Source organism: Labeo rohita, chromosome 2, assembly GCF_022985175.1.
Source record: "Labeo rohita strain BAU-BD-2019 chromosome 2, IGBB_LRoh.1.0, whole genome shotgun sequence".
Taxonomy (NCBI): domain Eukaryota; kingdom Metazoa; phylum Chordata; class Actinopteri; order Cypriniformes; family Cyprinidae; genus Labeo; species Labeo rohita.
The window spans coordinates 31,356,613-31,362,976 of record NC_066870.1 but is presented as its reverse complement, the minus strand read 5'-3'; positions in this window follow the sequence as shown (position 1 = coordinate 31,362,976).

Below are 6,364 nucleotides of genomic sequence, written 5' to 3'. Positions count from 1 at the left end.
AGTCAGAATTGCGAGATGTAAACTCGCAATGGCAAGTTTTTATCAGAAATGTAAAAAAAAAAATTTTGACCTTTTTCTCGCAATTACGAGTTTGTATCTCACAATTCTGACTTTTTCTCAGATTTGTGGGATATAACTTGCAGTTGCGAGTTATAAAGTCTAATTTTGAGGGGGAAAAACTATTCAGTATCTCAAAATTATCAATTTATATTGTACAATTCTGACTTAACTCGCTATTGCGTAACAATAAAAAAAAAAGTTAGATTTGCGAGTTTATATCTCATAATTCTGACTTCATTTCTCGCAACTGCTAGTTATAAAAAGTCGCAGTTCTGAGAAAAAAAGAGAATTGCAATTTTTTATCTCGCAATTCTGACTATTTCTCAAAATTGCGACTTTTTTTTTAATTGTGAAATATAAATTTGCAATTGCGAGTTAAAGTCCAATTTTGTTGGGAAAAGATTGTTCTCAAAATTGCAACTTTATATCATACGATTCTGTCTTAACTCGCTATTGTGTCACAATAAAAGTCGGAGCTGAGTTTATATCTCACAATTCTGACTTTAGTTCTCAGAATTACAACTATTTCTTGAAATTGCTAGTTATAAAAAGTCACGGTTCTGAGGAAAAAGTAAAATTGCTAGATAAAAACTCAGTTCTGACTTTTCTCACAATTATTTTTCAGAACTGCGTGCTGTTGCAATTGCGAGTGTATATCTGACATTTCTAAGAAAAAAGAATTGCGAGATACACTCACAATTGCTAGAAAAGTCAGAATTGCAAATTTTTATCTCACAATTCTGACTCTTTCTCAAAATTGCGACTTTTTATATCATGCATTTGCCAGTTTGTCTAACAATTCTGTGAAAAAGAGTCACAATTCTGATTTTTCTCGCAATTTTGAGTTTGTATCTTGCAATTCTGACTTTTTTCTCAGAATTGTGAGATTAAAAACTCACCATTCTGACTTTTTTCTCGCAATTCTAAATTTTTTGTGGGAAAAAGACTTCTCTGATTTGCGAGTTTATATCATGCAATTCTGACTTAACTCGCTATTGCATCGAAAGTCATAATTGTAAGTCTGTCGTGCAACTGACTTTATTTCTCAGAACTGTGACTTCATTTCTCACAAAAGTGAGTTTGTGGATAATAAAAGCAACACTGTAAAAAACAATTTGTTGAGTCAACTTAAAATAATTTATAACATGGCTGCCTTAAAATTTTAAGTTCAGTCAACTAAAAAAAAAGTTTATTCAAATTGAAATGTTAAATTATACTAAGTGACAACTTAGATATTTGAGTTGATTCAGCTGTTATTTTTCCATCTGTTAAGTTTAGCAAACACAAATATCTAAGTTGTTACTTAGTACAACTTAACATTTCAAGTTGACTAAACTTATTTTAGTTGACTGAACTTAAAATTTTAAGGCAGCAGGGTAACAAATTATTTTAAGCTGACTCAACAAATTTTTATTTTTTACAGTGAAGAATTGCGAGTTTATATCACGCATTTCTATTTTAATTTCTCAGAATTGCGAGTTTATCTCTCACAATTCTGAGCAAAAAAGTCAATTGTCAGTTTGTATCATGCAATTCTGAGAAAAAAGTCAAAATTCAAAATCAGAAAAAAAGGAGATAAAAAAATTCGCAATTACCTTTTTAATTTTTTTATTCAGTGTTGGAAATCGGCTTCCATAGGAATGTGCATTGTACAACAAAGTACCGTGCTTGCATTTCTAATGTAAAAACGTTGATTATTTGCTTGGACTGCCAGCAGTAGACATTTTTACTCAAAACAATGACAGCGTACTGGGTAAAACTTAATTGCTTTTTCTTGTGTCCTTTAACGTTTAATTTTAAAAAGTTCACACTATGCAGTATGCTAGTCTGAGCATAGCGATGTTAGCATTATTCATGTTTTGTGTGGTTTTATTTTTACTAAATAAAAATAAAGCATATTTGACTTGTATGAGCAGTTTCAATTATACAAATGTATGTTTTAATACAGACAAAAAATAAATAGTGTATCTTTTGTTTTGCAAAAGTATTTTCATTTTTTTGGTGACGTATGCCTTTAAATTTGTGTCTCGCTCACACATTTGTACATGATGCATTGCTGTATGACTTCAGACGACTTCTGAAAGAAATATAGCCTAGCTTACGAGTCATATGGACCACTTTTATTATGATTTCACGTGTCCTTTTAGAAGCTTGAAAGCTTTGGTATCTGTTCGCTGTAATTGTACGGCCGCACAGTCTACATCTTTCTCCTTTTATGATCCAAAAAAGAGACATACACGTGTTTAGAGCGACATGAGGGTGGGTAAATGATGTCCATTTTCATTTTTGACTGAGGTGTCTCTTCTAGGCTTGTATTACTTGAGTATGGACCAGAATGTGTGTGTGTGAGCTGAAAGGTTTCGCTGCCAGACTCTGTTTCCTCAGGGTAAATAAACCGCTCTCCACCCAGAGGACCGCGTGTGTGTCATACTAACTTATCAGCAAACAGTCTCAAACACTCCCTGAGAGTGTTTTAGCTCACAAAATCGGCGAAATGAGTCAAACGAGGCCCGTTCTCTGTCCTCCTCCATTGACAGGGGGCAGAGAGAAAGTATAACACCACCCTGGCCCCAAATTTCTCTCTCTCTCGCTCTTCTTCCAATTCTTCACTCCTACTCCAGCACACGGTTCCTCAACACAATAACTCATCTTTGAGTCCAAACAATGCTTTTGTTCTCCATTTTATGCCCCTCCTCTGCATCCCTTCATCTCTCTCTCCCTGCATCCCTTGTTTTGGTGCTCCCTGTGACATCCCTGCCATGTGAGAACAAGAGCCGAGGGTAGAATGGAGGGAGGAAGAAAAGACAGATCGCTTCTTTGTCCCGACGTGACCCAGCTGAATGTCAGCTCTGTTGCCATTAGGCGTGTGTGTGTGTTGCTGCCACAGTCCATGGCTTGGGTTTGATGATGTCAGACAGTTTTAAGTGGTCTTTTGCTGTGGAGTGTGTGTGTGGACGTGTCTATTCGGTGACATATACGCCTAATGTCATCCGATATAATGTACACTGCATGGTATTGACAGTTAAACCACAATTAAATAAATAATAATGTAGATTACTTAATTGTTGAAACATAACAAATTATATAGTTTATGTACAAAACACTTTTTTGCAGCAAAACATTTCAAGAAGAGGTTTGTTATTGTGCCTTTCTTGTCATTTTTAGTGTCATTAGATACTATATGTATAAAATCTTAATTTTGAAGTTTTTAAAAATGTATGTCATGTATTATATTCTGATTTCACTCTGTGTGCACTGTTAGTTTAGTTTTGATTCCGAAAATGCTCAGCATTTGCTTTGAGACTCTTTTAGCACAGTTTATGTGTTGTGAGACTCTATTGTGTCACACTGTTTATTTTCAGCTGATGTGTGTGATCCCATTAGTGGCCCGACTGAACATTTGTCTTAAACAAGGACCACCATTCATAATGAACCCCATTTCTAAAATGTAAAAACAGCTACATATTTTTGTGTATAATTACTCATGCTGTTTGTGAAGATAATAATATGAAATTTACTAATATCTAATGTTAATGCTAACAGCCCTAAATCTTTTATTTTATTTTATATTATTTTATTTTATTTTATGAATGACACCTTTGTTGCTAGTAGGCGTGTAATCGATTATGTCAGGCAGCTTTATTTATTTATTTATTTTTTTCTGTGGACTGTGTATGTCTATTTGAGGGCATTGTGATATAATTTTGATGATATAAAGAATATATTACAGTGAACATTTATAATATTTTAAATATTTTCTGACACTACTGCTAACTTTGACAGACATAAAAGCTATTTTATTTTATTATATTTTATTTTTAATTTTTTTTTATGAGTCACCTCTTTTGCTAGTAGGCATGTTTTTGTTGTTTTGTATGTTGTTTTATAATTGTGATAATATAAAGAATATATTACAGTTAACATTAAAATATTCTCTGATGTCACTGCTAACTTTAACAGCATATTTTTTTTTATATAACATCATTTTGTTTTATTTTATTTTATTTTATTTTATTTTATGTCACCCACTGCTAGTAGATATATATTTTTAATAATGTCAGACAACTTTTTTTTATGAATGTAACCTCTGTTGCTATTTTTGATGATGACAGACAGCTTTTTTGTGATATAATTTGATAATATAAAGAATATATTACAGTTAACATATTAAAATATTCGCTGATGTCACGGCTAACTTTGATTATTTTTTTTTATTTTATTTTATTTTATTTTATTTTATTTTATTTTATTTTATTTTATTTTATGAATGTCACCTCTGTTTTTAGTAGGCATATATTTTTGATGATGTCAGACAGCTTTTTTGTGGTATAACTGTAATAATACAAAAAAAATATATATATATAAAAAAGTTATCATTTTAAAATATTCTCTGATATCACTGCTAACTTTTCCAACCATTAAAAATATTTTATTTTATTTTATTTTATTTTATGAATGTAACCTCTGTTTTTAGTAGGCATATATTTTTGATGATGTCAGACAGCTTTTTTGTGGTATAACTGTAATAATATAAAATATATATATATATATATATATATAAAGTTAACATTTTTATTTTATTTTATTTTATTTTATTTTATTTATGTCACCTCTTTTGCTGGTGATATTATAAATAATGGAATGCGTATGAATACCAGCTAAACGCCATATATATATATATATATATAAACACAGTAATAATGCTTTAGTATGGTTGGCATAAAATGACCTTTCCTTCAAAGCTCCCAGCCATATCTTTAAGGTGTTTCTGTATATCTTTACAGTTATTTGTAAAGATACTTCCACCAGTATATAGAGTAGATATGCAAAAATTTCAATTCCATTTCACATTAGTCTACACTTCAGCGGTTTATTCTCATGTATACACTGCTGCTTTTTTGCGTCTGTGGTTCACACACACACATACACAGTCGTCTCTTATCTTTTCTCAATTTTCCCTCTTTTGCAGGTTTTTCAGCAGCTTGTCTTTCTTTCCCTGTGCTCATTCTACAGCTGTCACTCAAGACTGTGTGTTCCAGTCGCTCTCATTTGGGATTCAGCTGATGGTGCATTTTGATTGGTCCTGCTGTCAAAGTCAAACCCAATGTCAACACTGTGGTCATGCTCTTTGATTTCCATCCGTATGCAACAAACATGTCTAATATACTCGCATTAGCGTAAACTCGATTGCATCGCCTTGTTTATGCATTCTCATCTTTGAGTTATGTATTCTTATTTGTCCGTTTGTTTTTAGTTGTATCTCCTCCAGGATTACAGTAAATTGGCCAAAAATGCCTAAACTGGCATATTTGCAGAAATGTCTAATAAGGTTCACAGTCCCTGTAGATCTGAACTGAAAAAAGAAGGGGAGAAGGGACCCGTAACCTTGGAAACCAGCAGGAATGTCATATTCGGCTGCTTTTGTTAGCTGACGTACTGACCGTTATGTATTATTATATTTCTCAAGTTTAGTAAACTGTCATCAGTTGCATTTTTAATGTGCTTATGTTTATTTTTTGCTTCATTATCTAGCCTGTTAGCTAGCTTGCTTAGCAGCAAATGGTAAACAGTCAAACTATTTATTCAACTATAAACTCAAAAATTACTGTACCATATTTCAGTGATACTTTGATATACTGTATATGGAAGCCCATTGACTATTTTTCAGAATTGCATATTATAACCTTGCAATTGTGAGTTATAACGTCAGAATTGCAATACTGACTTTTTTTCTTGTAAATGCAATTTTGTCTCACAATTATGACTTTTTTCTCACAATTCTGACTTTTTCTCGCAAATGCAAGTTTATAACGCAATTCTGACATTTGTCTCCCAATTCTGACTTTCCTCTAAAAAGCGTTTATATCTTACAAATATGACTTTTTCTGACTTTTTTTATCTTGTTATTCTGACTTTTATCTTGCAATTCTGACTTTTTTTCTTGAAAATGCCAGTTTATATCTCTCAATTGTGAGTTTTTCTGACCTTTTTATCTCATAATTCTGACTTTTTTCTCAAAAATGCAAGTTTATATCGCAATTCTGACGTTTATCTTGCAATTCAGATTTTTTCTTGAAAATGCGAGTTTTTATCTCGTAATTCTGACTTTTTTCTTGCAATTCTGACTTTCCCCGCAAATGCGAGTTTATATCTCATAATTCTGACTTTTTTCTTGAAAATGCAAGTTTTTATCTCGTAATTCTGACTTTTTTATCTTGCAATTCTGACTTTTTTCTTAAAAATGCCAGTTTATATCTCTCAATTGTGAGTTTTTCTGACCTTTTTATCTCATAATTCTGACTTT